The following is a 15347-nucleotide window of genomic DNA, read 5'->3' on the forward strand; positions in this document are numbered from 1 at the left end:
TTCCTTCCTCTTTCTTTCTTTCTTTCTTTCTTTCTTTTCTTTTCTTTTCTTTTCTTTTCTTCTTTTTTCTTTTCTTTTCTTTTCCTTTCTTCCTTTCTTCCTTCCTTCCTTCCTTCCTTCTTTCTTTTTTTTTCTTTTCTTTTCTTTTCTTTCCTTTTCTTTTCTTTTCTTTCTTTTCTTTTCTTTCTTTTCTTTCTTTCCTCTTTCATTATATTATGTTAGTCACCATACACTACATCCCAGGTTTTTGATGTAAAGTTCGATGATTCATTAGTTGCGCATAACACCCAGTGCACCATGCAATACGTGCCCTCCTTACTACCCATCACGAGCTCGCCCTTCCTTCCTTCCTTCCTTCCTTCCTTCCTTCCTTCCTTCCTTCCTTCCTTCCTTCTTTCTTTTTTTTTCTTTTCTTTTCTTTTCTTTCCTTTTCTTTTCTTTTCTTTCTTTTCTTTTCTTTCTTTTCTTTCTTTCCTCTTTCATTATATTATGTTAGTCACCATACACTACATCCCAGGTTTTTGATGTAAAGTTCGATGATTCATTAGTTGTGCATAACACCCAGTGCACCATGCAATACGTGCCCTCCTTACTACCCATCACCAGCTCGCCCTTCCTTTCCTTCCTTCCTTCCTTCCTTCCTTCCTTCCTTCCTTCCTTCCTTCCTTCCTTTTTATTTTATTATTATTTTCATTTATTTGACACAGAGAGAGGCCATGAGAGAGGGAACACAAGAAGGGGGAGTGCGAGAAGGAGAAGCAGGCTTCCCGCTGAGCAAGGAGCCCCACGCAGGGCTGGATCCCAGAACGCTGGGATCATGACCTGAGCCGAAGGCAGACGCTTAATGACTGAGCCACCCAGGCGCCCCTGGAATCCCTTTTCTTAGGTCTTGCCCAGTAGCGCCCTGTGTTAGTGGGCAGGTAGAGATGAAAAAGATCTGTTTCTTCCCTTCTCCCTTGAAACTTGTCTTGTGCATCAAGATTCCATTCTGGTGTTTTGAGATTTCTCTCTAGGGTCTCAAGTCCATGCTGAAAGACTCCCTGCAGGAGGTCGAGAGTATGAGTGTGTGGGTGGGGGCTCAGTGGCCTCGGTTTGCAGGCACCTTCTTTGCATATGTCATAGACTGCCTTGGATTTTTCTAAGTAGCGACTTATTTCTGAGAAAATCAGTTTCTACCTCTATGAATTTACATTTGGTTACAAAATGTATCGGTTGAGCTATACTACTAAATTATTACCACTTGAGTCCAGTGGATCAAAAGGACTATCCATATATATACACAGAGAGTGTTTACGTGTGACATCGTGTGAAGTGTGTATGCATGGACTTATTAATGACACTGGTTTATTCTCACAGAATTCAAAATTTGTTGTGTGGGAGGAAACAAACTATTAGATAAATTAATGTAATATGCCAAGTGGTAAGTGAAAAAATAAGGCAGCTGGGAGTCTGCTTCTCGCTCTGCCTGCCCCCTTCCAAACACCTCCCCACCCACCCTCCCGGTTCACTTGCTCTCAAATGAAATCTTAAAACAAACAAACAAAAAAACCCCCACAACAATGATTTGATGTAAGTTGCTAAAGCCTAAATTATTTTTAAGTTCATCATGAAGACTTTCCCAAGTTCTGTGAACTCCATTGTGATTGTTCTAGCTAAATTAGGATCCATTACACAGCTTAAGTAAGCATTAAAAGTTCAAATTGACTGTTTGGAGATATATAGCAAGTTCATGCACCTCTCAATATAATTAGCTATAATTCAATTCTGTTTGTGGGTTGTTAAGTAATTCCTCTTATGCACCTCACCCACTTAAATCATGGAAAACTTAGGCTTAGCTGGAGTCTTCTGTTCTTGAACTTGGTGGGAACTATCACCTGTTGTGAAGCTTTAATCAATGTTAGTGATACATCTGATAAAAATCTGGGGAAGTAAATAGATTGGAGCTTGGTCTGGGCACGTTGTAGGGACTTAGTATATAACTTTCAGAAGCTTAGTTCATATTGAATTTTGATGATACTTCCTGTTTTGTGTAAATGAGTGTACTTCCAATATCTGAGTCCTTGGATTGGGATTTATCAATTACTGAAAATAGGGCCTTTAAAACTATGAGATGACAAGAGAGGATCTATTCTAGAGCAATGAAATCACTTGAGAATTTCGAAAAATAAGGATTCTCAGGCCCCAGACTGAATTAGAATCTCTGGGGAAGAGACCAGAGAAACAGATTCTTAATAACACCTTGGTTGGTTCTAAAGGTTGACCAAGTTTTGGCACCCCAGTTGTATCCCAAATCATATCTAATGTGATTAACGGAAAGTTTTGGTGATTGGAAGGTTTGCTAGTTGAAAAAAAAATGTAGAAAAAAACCACAGAGGGGAGTATATTACTTTGGTGTAGTCTTTTAAGAGCTGACAAAACACCAAAACAATTTTTTAAGAGCTTTAAAGATACCGTGACATAGCTAGGTCAGGTTACAGTTCCTGTGCTTTTAAGAGGAGAAAATGAGACTCAGAGACTACGGGCCTTGCTAATGTCTGCAAACACTCGGTGCTAATGCTGAGACTCAAGCCAGGTTTGAAAGTGGTAAAAGCAGGCTGGGAATGTTGGCTGTGCTACCTATCAGCCATTGGACTGAAGACAAGTTATAGGCATTTCCCCCTCTTAGAGTAACTGGGATCAGTAAAAGGCAATTTAGAGTGATTCCAGTTACAATGGAAGCCAACATTTTAAAAATATATGTTTTAAAAGATTTGATTGGTACTTTGCCTTTAAAAATTATGACAGAAATTCTGAAAGTCAGTTCCTTTCTGTCATTGTAACCTAAATGCTGACACCTTTATGCTAATTCTTAGAACCAAAAACAGATCAAATAACTCAGTTGTGTACTTTCCTGACTGATTTGAAGGCATGATAACATTTTCCACTTCATGATGACTTTCTCAACACTGTCATGAAGAGGGTTATTTACAGAAATATTTGAAGGTGTCCTCAGTTTTTCCAAAGGCTGGGCATGGCTCCATTAGTGTTGATCTTTTCTTCATTGGTGATGGACCTACACCTGGATTTACTGTGTCAAGGGTTTGCTGTGATTGAAGTAGCTTGTCATTCAATTTCACGTTCTGCATCAGCTGCAAGATCTCAGTTTTATCTGGTACCTGTGTTTATTGCCTAAGTTGTTGCATGGGAAGTCTCTAATTCTCAGAAAGTGAGAACAGCAACCGTTCACATGGAGGGCTGGAACAGAGTAGTTTTAAGCAGAGAAGGGACAAATTTAAAAGTGCTCAGTCTGTTCCTTGGTGATTGTTTTTATGCTTTGGCATTAAGGTTACCTATATCAACACCACTATTGCGATTTTGGTAATGAAAGCTCAGATGGTGAGTTTGGGTATCGTAACTCTTACACAAGTTTAGATGCCATTCTGTAGAAGGGACTCCATATCTGGGTACCACCATCTTATTTAACGCTTACTTAAAATCCACCCAGGTGTGCTTGCCTCAGCAGAATATATACTAAAATTGGAACGACACAGAGAAGTTTAGCATGGCCCCTTGCGCAAGGATGACACACAAATTCATGAAGCCTTCCATATTTTTGGTATGATTCCATTAATATGAACTGTCCATAATAGGCAAAGGAATGGAGGCAGAAAGATTAGTGGTTGTCTAGAGCTTCTGGAAGTGATTGCTTTTACAGGTGATGGAACTGTTCTCAAACTTGTGATATTTTCATAACTAAAAAAATGAAAAAAACATCTGCCCAGGTCACCATACCTGGAGGGGTTGTTTCTAACAGAGGACTTTAGGAAGGATTCACTGACAAAGACTGAAGCTTAACTCTGGAAGAGAATACTCATCGATTTCGTTAACTACGTTAATACATGGTGATTCCGTAGGACTCTGGTATTTCCCGCTAGCCCCTCAGGGAGGACTCTGTGGGAGCAGTTGGCCGGGATGCAGGACAAGTCTCGCAGCCCTGCTCAGGTGAACCTGTGACAGGTCATGTCCTGTCTCATGCTTCTGCGTCAGGTGTTCCGTGTCCCCATTGGAGGCCCCCACATGCCTCCGTTCTTGGTCCTTGCCTCTGTGAATGCTTGAAGGCCACCCTAAATCCAGTCTTTATGGGCCTTCTCTCTAATATGCAGAGTACTGACTGTTTGCTGGCTGTGTCTGTCTGGCCCTTTTTCTCCGACCAGGGATCATGAACCGCTCATGGACACAAAGGGGCCCAGAGACCAGTTTTGTTTTGTACATGGCATTGTACAACGTTTTTGGAGTTTCCCACTGTGACCTCTTCAGACAGGGCAGGGCTGTCCAGGGCACCACCTTCCCCAGAACCTCTTGTCATCTGGATCCCCTCTGACTCCACCTCCACATCTGCATCTCAGTTCGGATCTGAGTGTTCTCTCAGTATGTGTATTCAGCACCGTGCACTAGTTATGGTGGCACTTTTCATTGTCTTTGAGGGGAAAGGGTGACTTCTTTGCTGGAGTCAACTGAAAAAACACTTGTGCTTTACTGAATACCATAAAGGTTCCTCTCTTGCACCATCAGCATCCCAACCTGCCCCGGTGGCACTTCCACTTCTGGTTTGGGGTCAGGCAGTCTTACTATTCTGGGGAGATTTGGAGGAGGAGTAGGGAGAGCACTCTTTGTTTTGTTTTTGTTTTTTAATCCAGGAAATAAGTCAAGCTTTTTAGATAATATGTCAGTTTTAGTGAGGCCTCCAGCTTCATGAATGCCCCAAAACTTATTTCCTGGTGTTAGTGTTAATCGTGTCCTTAACGGACACTTACAGACAGAATCCCCTGGAAATTGCTCTTGGGGATCTCTTACTGTGCTTGAGATGTGGGTGCATGGTGGAAGGGCATCAGCTTTAGCTCAGAGGGACCTGGCTCTGCTTCCTGTACTTCCTAGCTGTGCGGCTTTGAGCAATGGTTACCTTATAAGTTAAACATGGGGCTAGTGGCATGTATCCCCAGGATTATTGTGAAGGTTACATGAGATCATACAAACATGCGTACACCCACAAAGGGCTGTATTAGGACCTGATGCAGATTATGTGGCCGCCCATTTTGGAAGGAAATCCATACCCAATTTACCCCATATACTTTGTGGTGAATCATCTAAGAGGCATCAGGAAAAATATGATGCTATAAACCCCTTTGCTCAGCCATTGTTTCAAATCCTAGACAGCAGTTGAACTTCACATGTACGTCATATTCTGGGAAGATGCAAAGTACATCCTGGAATTACCGTCAGTGAAGCTGTGGGTGGGGAGAATGTGTGGAAGGATCACTCCCTGTGAAGGGAGCACTATTTTGTCAGTTTCCTGCATGCTGGGCCCTTGGAAACATGTGTTGACCCTATTCCTAACTGTACCCATGAAAGCCAACGCTACACTTTTCCCTAAGGGAAAGTCCTCAAGGCTCTAGATAATGCCTAGATTGGTGTTGCTGCCATCTCCTTGAGAGGACTGACTGTATCATGGATTGTGTAGTGTGTGTGTGTGTGTGTGTGTGTGTGTGTGTGTGTGTGTGTGTGTGTAGACCAGCCCTCTTCATGGGCAGCCCCACTGCCATGGGTGCTTCATAGTAATGTTGATAGGACAACAGATAGGGATTAGCAGTCTATTCCCCTGTCTAGCGTGACTTACAGAGCAGTGGGTCCAGGGAATTACTCTTTGGGATCATATTGAAAACCAGCTCCCATCCATGGTCAGCTAGTTCTTTTAGCATAGATACACAATTGCAATAAGTGTGTTCTTCCAATAGCTCTGTTAAGATGAATGGGTTAATATTTACAAGATATTTCTAGGTCCCAGAAAGAAGGTGTGTTTTAAGAGCAGGTTGTATGAACTATTTACTGTTAATTTCTTATCCCTGGAGGATCGAATATTAAATGCCAGGGCAGACATTGTAAATTGTCAGGCAGTGTTGGCCCCTATCTCCCACCTTTGTCCCAGCATCAGGATTTTGTTAGGTGCAGTCGCCAGCCTGACCTAAGTGCTGCCCGTCTACTTGGAGCAGCTCTGGTTGTTTACTTTGTTATTTATTCACAAATTGCAGTTGGTTCCCTCTCTGTGGATATTTCTATAGCATTGGTCTCTCCCCAAATATTTGCCTTGGTTTATTAAATTACTTTCTCATTTATAAATTCAAGTGTGTGTTGACTTTTGTGGTTTTAATCTTACAGGCTTGGTTGTCTTTGTATTACCAGATGGTATCCCTTGTTTCAGTCCATAAGCAAGGTTTGTTTGCTTGCTGGCTTGTTTTGTTTAGGGCTTAACCACCAGCCAGTTTTGTCTTGAGTTAAAGATGGGGTTATGTTCAAGTGAAAATCCATTTTAAATCTACTACTTAATTATTAATTAAAATGTCTCCTGCATATTTTGGAGGCAAAATTGCAATTTTTTTTTGCACGGGAAGAAAGAACGTGCACTGAAAAACAATTTTTGTGTGGATTCGGGTTAGCCTCTTTACTTTGCTCCGTGGTGCTGGCAGGTGGAATAGTTTGAATCCGAAGGGCCAAAGACAGGCTTAACTGTTTCTGGGAAACCTGACAGGTATCACCAAGGTATTTTAAAGGCTCTTTTCCTGTAGGGGTCTTTGGGAGGGGTTGCTGCTGTGAAGGCAAACAGAGTCAAGATCTGGGTGCTTGCTTCCTGCTTCTAGCACCATTTCTGGCCCATGGAGTATAATGGCGGGGACTGTTGTGGCGAAGTTGCTCCTTCCTCAGCTCCCTCATATTCTTGCATGCTCTCTCTTCCCCTCTCTCAGGTGGAGCCCAGTGGACTTCCTGAGTTGAGGAGATGGATCTGAGTCCAGGAAGAGTAAGGCAGCTGGAAGACAAAGGATAGAATAGCAGGAAGGAGACAGTTGACCAGAGAAAGAACTCCAGAGACAGACAATGTGTCCGCCTTGAGTATTCAACGGAGTTCTGATCAGTATAAGGAAGTTGCCTGAGGCCAGAGAAAGAGCCCATCTAAAAGGATCAGAGAGAACTGTTTCCGGTGCTCACATCGGGCCAAGAATAATGCCTGTTCCTACTAGTCAGACTGGAAAACCTCAAGATTCATGGAGCATTGGGTTGAGTACACCGGAGGGTCTTGGCTGCCTAGTGGGGAATAACCAGCCCTAGACTTAGCACCGTCCTGGCCCACCTAGCGAATCTAAAAAGCAAGATATGATAGGATCAAACTATTTCCAAGTAACTTAACTGTGTCCCTAAACAAAGCTCAAGAATATCTATACGAATACAAAACTATCCAGCTCTCAACAGGTAGAACCCGCGATGTTTGGCATCCAGTCAAAAGTTATCAGGCATGTGAAGAAGCAAGAAAATACAACTTGTAATGGGAGATAATTCAATCTGTTGAAAGCAATCCAGAACTAACACAGATCTTAAAATTAGCAGACAGGACATTAAAACAGTTATGATAACTATTCCATATGTTCAAAAGTTAAATACAGAGATGAAAGATTAAAAAGAAGCCAATTGGATTTCAAACATGGCGTGTTTTTCAATCAATCCTTATGTTACTTCCTTATGTTGTTAATCCTTATGTTACTCCCACCAAATCCACCTGACCCAAACCTGGCCCTACTAATGTATCTGATTCCTAAGCTCTTCCCGGTCTGTTACTGCAGTGCTAAGTCAGTGATGCCTAGGAGTTAGTTGACCCTTTGACGTTCCTTCATGCCTGCCATGCCCGTGCCAGACCTAAGCAGGCATCCTACAGTGCTGCTCCTAGGCAAAGAATGCTGCTGGATCCATTGGTGTAGGTCTTCTCTGTGTATAACCAGGTACCCAACAAAAATCCTCCTTTGCTTCTTGTGGGGTTTGTAGGGACTCCAAAACCTTCATACCTATAAGCCCATCTTTTTTTTCTCATCCAAATTCTGGTTCTGTAGTCTGCTGAGAAAAATCCTGCAATGACTCCCATCTGTATGTATCCACTGTTCCCCAGTATGGCCATCTCCTGTCTGCCTTTCTGCTGGTTGCCAAGGAAACCTCTCTTCTCACAGAGGCTATAACCTGTTCCTGGGCAGATCCATTCTCTCTGCCCTCTTAACATGTTCTTGCTTCCTCACTTGTCTGACTACACCTTGTGCAGTCCCTTACTCTCCCTCGGTTACTTCTCTTTTGGTGATGTTGATGGAAAAAAATTCTTCACTTGATCCTTGGCTACCATTCCATTTCTTTCCTTCTTTCATAGCCAAGTATCTTAACAAATACTCTGTATTTACTCCTCACTGATCCCTTTCTTTTCAGTCTCTGATTCTGTCTTGTTCAGATACCTCCGAAGTTCAAAATGTACCAGTCTTTTCTCAGCAATGTTCCACTGTGAACTTGCTGCTGTGTTTGGTTCTGCTTAATCTCCTTCTGAGACCCTAAATCACTGCTCTGAATTCTGAGTGGTGGTCCTCAACACCTACAGCTCCTTCTCTCATTCCCTTCAATGATGACTAACTTCACCATATTTTTAAGACTCCCATTTACCCTGCGCCTTCATTCTAACCAGGTGACCTTGCTTCCTGTGTAATCAAGAAAATCATATTGGGCGTCACCTCCCTGGCCCACGTGGGAGAGAAAGAGAGAGAGAGAGATCCGGGTTATAGACATAGATGTGAGGGTAGAGAGCCACAGGCATAGTGAAATCCCCAGATGAAAACAGATCCCCATATTTAAAAAAGTTTTTTTAAAGTAAGCTTTATGTCTGACGAGGGACTTGAACTCATGATCCTGAGATCAAGAGCCACATGCTCTACCAACTAAAGCAGCTAGGCTCCCTGAAAACAGATCCCTGGGGATGTGAGTGAGAACGACATCCTGCTCCTGACCTTATCCACACTCCCACCCATTCTCATTCCTTAGCCTCTGTCCCAGAGGATAGTTGTCCTTTAGCCAAAGACCTATGCTGCTTCAAGGACTTTGCTTCCCTACCTCTCACTTCTCTGTTTTCCTTACTCTCAGTTGCTTTTCCCAACCTATAAACACGCCAAGCCGCCTCACCCTAAAAGACCTCCAGCACCTCCATGAGTAATTCCAATTCATGTCCTCTTTTCATCCAGATGTCTTGAGAGTGTAGTCTGTACACTCTCTCCCCTTCTTTGCCTTCTGTTTTCTCCTCCAGCTCCTACTGCAGCTCTCTGGCTTCCCTCACCATCATTCTACTCAAGTAGCTCTTGATGAAGTCACCAAGGACATCTGTAGTGCCAAGTCCAGTCAGCAGCTTTGAGTCCTCATCTTACTGGACATCTCGGGTGCATATGATAATGCTTATCACTCCCTCCACCTCATGGCCCTATACTTTTTGACTTCTGAAGCCTACTGATCATCTTTGGACCTCCCTGACTCTTCCTTCTTTGTATCTTTGGGCTTCTCTCCCTCCCCTTCCAGTTTGTATTCTCCAGGGTCAGTGTTCAGCCCCCTGCTGTTCTCACTCACATCCCTGAGGCTCGGTTTTCACCTGGGGATTTTACTCTGCCTGTGGCTCTCTACCCCTATATCTATGTCTGCAGCCCCGATCTCTCTGATGAGTGTCAGCTTCCTATATCCAGTCACATGCTAGGTACTCCTACCTTGGCGTTCATTCATTCTTTGAATTAGCAAACACATGCATCTTCTCTTCCCATGTTTTGTTGAATATGAGGAAGAAAAGCATTCCCCCGCTTAGAGGTGCTATACTATTCTGATCCTGCTCCCATCTCTTTGTCCTTCCCCTATGTTCTTAACGGGCCTCTTTTCCTCATTCTAGGTCTTAAAAGTGGGCACCCATCCTCATAAGATCTTTCATCTTCAGAGACACTGTCAGTTATTACCCTTGAGCTCATTTCTTCCCATGAACCCTGGTTCTTTGGTATCTTTTGAACACTTTCGGCTCCAACCCCAGTCGTCATTTTCCTCTCATGTCAATCCCTTCTGCTTACTCCATTTCTGTCACTGCTACCTCTCTTCTCCTGGACACCCATGCTTGAACCCCGCATACTTCCTCCACCTGCGTGTTTTATCTCTCCAACCAAAGCAAGAGCAATTTGAAGTTAGCATTCTGTTGTGTAGCCCTGTACCCCACCTACTCAACACGCTGGTATATGAGGGTATAAAGTGAGGTCAAGAGAAGGTAGAAGGAGAAATGGTTCCAACCATTTCCCACTTTAACAAGCATCTGCAGAACCTCCACCCCTCTGACTTTGACATTATGTCAGAAATGATATTTTTGGAAGAGGTTTCATCCAGACTTTTATTTCCAGCTAGAAGGAGAGCTAGGGGACAGGATTAGCCAATAAAAGATGAGGACATGGAATCCATTTAATGAGGATTCTTGCTGGGGATGTTTACAGGAATTCTTTTAACAGCACTTACTTTGGGTTATACTATGTGAAATCTTCTTTCCCTTTGGGTAATGGATTCCTTTACACTATATTGGGCCAATTCTATAACTTCCTTGTTACCATCTGTTTTTGTTTTTTTTTTGTTTTTTCCCCAGCTCTATTGAGGTACAGTTGACCAAAGTGCAAGATATTTAAAGTGTGCATCACAGTGATTTGGTGCACATATACATTGTGGAAGGATTCCCACCACCTAGTTAATTAACACATCCATCACTACCTTCAGTACTTTTAAGTTCTCTTTAACTGTGGTAAAATAAACATAACATAAAAATTTCCACCTTAACCATTTTGAGTGTACAGTTCAGTGGTATTTATTATATTTGCATTGTTGTGTGACCACCACCTCCAACCATTTCTTTTTGAAACTGAACAGAACTCTTACAAAACAGAAACTCTATGGATTGAATAATAAATTCTCATCCTCTCTCCCACAGCTCCTGGCAGCCACCATTCTTTCTGTCTGTAAATCTGATTACTCTGGGTATCTTTTATGGGTGGGCTCATACAGTATTGCCCTTTTATGACTGTCTTGTTTCATTCAGCATGATGGCCTCAGAGTTCATCCGTGGTGTAGCATGTGTCAGAACTTCCTTCCTTTTAAAGGTGGAAGAATATTCTGCTGTATGTAAATAGCACATTTTATGTATCTATTCACCAGTTGATGAGCAATCTCATATTAGTGTTTTAGACTGAATCCTGATCATTTTGAAAACTTTAGTCATGTTCAGTTGAGACCTCCTTGGCTCACCTCCCCCAGCTGTGGCCCAGACGCTTGGAGTGAAGAAGGGGGTGAAGTCTTTTCTTTTCTTTTTTTTAAAGATTTTATTTATTTATTTGATAGAGATAGAGACAGCCAGCAAGAGAGGGAACACAAGCAGGGGGAGTGGGAGAGGAAGAAGCAGGCTCATAGTGGAGGAGCCTGATGTGGGGCTCGATCCCACAACGCCGGGATCACGCCCGGAGCCGAAGGCAGACACCTAACCGCTGTGCCACCCAGGCGCCCCGAGTCTTTTCTTTTTTTAAGGAATAATTGACATGTTAACATGATATTAGTTTCAGATGTGCAACGTAATATGATATTGTGAAATAATCACAGTAAGTCTAGCTAACATCTTTCACCATAGTTACAAAAAAAATTCTTTTTTCTTGTGATGAAAGCTTTTAAGAACTACTCTCTCAGCCAGTTCCAAATATACAAAACAGTATTAATTATAGTCACTATGCTGTATATTACATCCCATAGCTTACTTATTTTATAACTGGAAGTTTGTACCTTTTGACCCCCTTCCAGGAGGGTGAAGTCTTATCCTGAGATCTAACATCCCCTTTTCTCCTTCCCATCTCCCCTTCCTCTCCTTTCCTCCTCCCAGCCTGTCCCCCAAGAATGATTTTCTTGGAGTCTCTTTCCTTAGCTTCAGGTTGGGGAGGAAATAGTCTTGCACCCCCCCTAATGCTGACACCCCCTGACTTTTCAGACTTGTTCTGACTTTGGGGGAGTGGTACAGAGCCAGTGCATTGGGGCGTAGAGGTCTCCAGGAAGCCCTGATGGGAGGGGGCTTTCAGAACTTAGAGTATGGCTCCTTAGTGTCTTTTGTCCTTAGCTACAGTTCTGGGATGAGAGGAAAATTCCCAGCCCATATCCTGCTACACTCAGAAAATCAAAGGGACCTAGTTAATATGACATTTATGACGGCTGCACATAGGGGCTCTGAAATTCTATTTTTTTCCTGTCTTCCCCCTTTCAGTATTCCTCATACCTGAAAAGGAGGGGCTGGGGTCCAGTATAAGATGTGGATTCAAGCTCCTTCATTAATCAGTGATTGCAACTCCAGTCTCAAGGTGAGACTGGTCCTCAGAGTAGACTTCTTTGGAAGAGCTTCCTCCCTGTTGTCTGCACCCCAGTTTTACCCAATAGAATCCCCATTAGTGCCCTCCTTTTGGCAATCTTTCCTGATCTCTCATTGTCAGTTGAACCAAAAGAGCCCGATTTCTAGGGTTGTTAGTACAGCACAGTGGAGGAAATGCTTTTTTTTTTTTTTAAGATTTTATTTCTCAGAGAGAGCCAGAGAGCACGAGCTGGGGGAGGGGCAGAGGGAGAGGGAGAGAAGCAGACTCCCTGCTGAGCAGGGAGGGCTCCATCCAGGCCCCTGGGATCATGACCTGAACCAAATGCAGTCGCTTAACCATCTGAGCCACCCAGGTGCCCCTGGAGGAAATTCTTTAAATGGGCAAGCTTAGTGATTTCTAACCCTAGTTTGATTATCAAGGCCTTTACTACATTTCTCAGAGTCTTGTGTAAGTGTAGCTATTTTGACACCATGTCTCTTGGGACTATTAATATACCTAATGGCAAAATTTGATGAATTCAGTGAAGTCTTTAATTGGATTAAAAAAATTTAATGCATATTTTGTACTCTTAGATGGTACCCATGGACTCATCTTCCCTTATAAGGTGTTCGGCCCAGCACTTCTGGACCCACAGCTTAGGAATGGTCCCAGTAGCCAGTTTTCTTAAAAAGAAAAGGGGGGGGGAAAGCCTATAGTGTGGATTGAATCATATTATTATTTTTTTAAAGATTTATTTATTTTTGAGAGAGTGTGAGTTGGGGGGGGTGGAAGAGGGAGAGAGAATCTCAAGCAGACTCCCCACTGAGTGTGGAGCCCAACACGGGGCTCGATCTCAGGACCCTGAGGTCATGACCTGAGCTGAAATCAAGAGTCAGATACTCAAGCAACTAAGCCGCCCAAGCGCCCCTGAATCTTTATTTTCTAAGACTTGATAGTCTAAAAGCATCTAGGTTGAAAGTGTGTTTGTGTTTGCAGTTTATTGTGTGTGAGGGCTTTTTTTTTTTTTTTTTTTTTTTTTTTTTTGTGGATGCTTCTAAGGACTGATGAGGAAGCCACACCAGGGTTGTTTCTCTGCTGAAAGGGTTGAGGCAAGGTCATCCGACCCGCTGATTACACTTGAAAAGGGAGAGTGTGTCTTTTGCCACCTCAAAGGGCAGCTGTTTATTGAATTTCTCCACCCTCCAATTGTTTTACATATGGAATGGTTCCTGGAGAAAGATCTAACATCTGCACAGGTCTATCCTGTTCCTCGGCTGTGTTTACTGAAGCGAGTTCGGCACTGACGTTCACACACTGCAAGTTGCACGTATGGTGTACGGGAGGGTCTGGCCTGCCCAGTAGAGTTTGGGGAGCTCATAATTCGGAGCCTGTTGCATGTTTGACAGGTCAAGCTCATCCTTGCGTTCATTAAATAAGAAGTCCCTGGTGTGCCAGGCAGTAGGACACAGGCTACTTTGAAAAAGCTCACAGCCTGGAGAGGAAGGTGGTCGCATAAACACAGTTCAGCAAGGCATGTAGTGAGGAGTGCACAAGGGACCTGGGGGGCCTCCTGGAAGAAGGCCTCTTCCTAATGGCCTCAGGGGAGAGAGTGGGATGGAAGACGAAGCAAGGCTTAGAGAGAGAGCCATGTGTGACACGTCGTTAGATCTGGAAGGATTAGCCTAAGCTTGGGCTGTCACTTCCATTTGCTGAGAGACACCCCAGAGACCCTCCGAGTATCAGGAAGTCTTCATGATAGGATAAACAGCTGTATTTATTCCCTTGACCCAAGAATCGGGATTATTCCTTTGCTTGGCATTGAAAGGTGCCACTTAGTTGCTGGGTTTCACATAGGAATTAGTAATTAGTGAGTTCACCAGCAACGGCTGAGCATCTCTTCAAGTCCGTCCCACAGGAGCAGTGACTGTAACGCTGGAGCCCAAGCCATTTTCCGTCCTGGGAATTATGCTCTGCCCCTTCCTAAATTCCCATTGTGGTTTCAAATGAAGAGGCCATTGTTCGCTTTCCTTCCTAAAAGAAGCAATATATTTAACTTCTGGCTCTCTGCCTGACTGATGGAGAGCTGATCTCTATGGAGCCAGCACCCGTGGCTTCCCAACAGGACAAACCCTCGGTCTCCATCTGATCTTCCGCGCGCCGGTTGAAGTTATTTGAATTCTACACCGGCACAGTAGGAGGCTTGCGTTAGGTCCTACTAAGTGGCTAGAGCTCCTTGATTCCCACCCAGGGTTTAGTAGGAAAAAAGATGGGGCCTTAGCTCTTTATAGGAGCTAGACCTATTGGAATTTAAAAGCAAATATCTGATGTGAAAATCTGTACTATCTTAGGACTTTGAAGCTCAATACAAAAGAGTCTTTATTGTGTTGTTGAATACTTTGGGTCCAGGCAGGTGTCCTAGAGCAGAAGCTTTCAAACTTATTTTTGAGCAACAAAATACCTTTTTTCCCCAAATGAAATCTACAGAATCCAAATACTGCAGGGTTTCTTCGCCAGCAGGATTGACCTTTAGGTTTGGGTAGCTTTTATCATGGGGGCCGTGCTGTGCATTATAGGACGTTCAGCAGCATCCCTGGTCTCTACGCTCTAGGTGCCACTGGCAAACCACCCCACCGCAGTTGTGACAACCAAAAATGTCTCCGGGCATTGCCAAATGACCCTAGGGGCAAAATCACACCTGGTTAAGGACCAATGCAATACAATATATAAAACTGATTTTTTAAAAAGAAGGAACTGATGTTTGGGAAGTGAGATTAACCTCCATAAGAACCCTGTGTAGGGTCCCTGGCCTCTACTGTTTGAGGAACTGGTGTGGAGTTCTGACCTACACAGGTGTGCCATCCCAGAGGGGTAGGTCATCATTTTTAAAGCCGGGAACACAGGGAACTAGTTATAAATAAAGCAAAAAACCACCAAAAACCAAAACTCTTAAATCAGACAAATCCACAGGTATTTTGAACCCAAATATTCACTGAAGAGTTTTGTACATGTATGTAGGTATACTTGGTTGGTGTACTTGGATGTTAGAATAAGGGGAGAGAGATGTTTGGGTGCTGTCCACCTAACTCCTGGGATTTGGCTACTGCAGTTTGTCCTGTTTTGCCACAGACA

At 43.4% G+C, this 15347-nt stretch overlaps 1 protein-coding gene and 1 non-coding gene across 4 annotated transcripts in view; both read left to right on the top strand.

Annotated features, from left to right (window-relative positions):
• Nucleotides 1–15347, top strand: part of PRKCH (protein kinase C eta) — a 223182-nt gene that overhangs the window by 79092 nt on the left and 128743 nt on the right. The gene's annotated exons all lie outside the window — the stretch shown is intronic.
• On the top strand, nucleotides 3487–3594 carry LOC117796235. Its single transcript, XR_004620601.1, has one exon. It is a non-coding gene; the product is annotated as a U6 spliceosomal RNA (small nuclear RNA).

This window comes from Ailuropoda melanoleuca, chromosome 14 (genome assembly GCF_002007445.2).
Source record: "Ailuropoda melanoleuca isolate Jingjing chromosome 14, ASM200744v2, whole genome shotgun sequence".
Classification (NCBI taxonomy): Eukaryota; Metazoa; Chordata; class Mammalia; order Carnivora; family Ursidae; genus Ailuropoda; species Ailuropoda melanoleuca.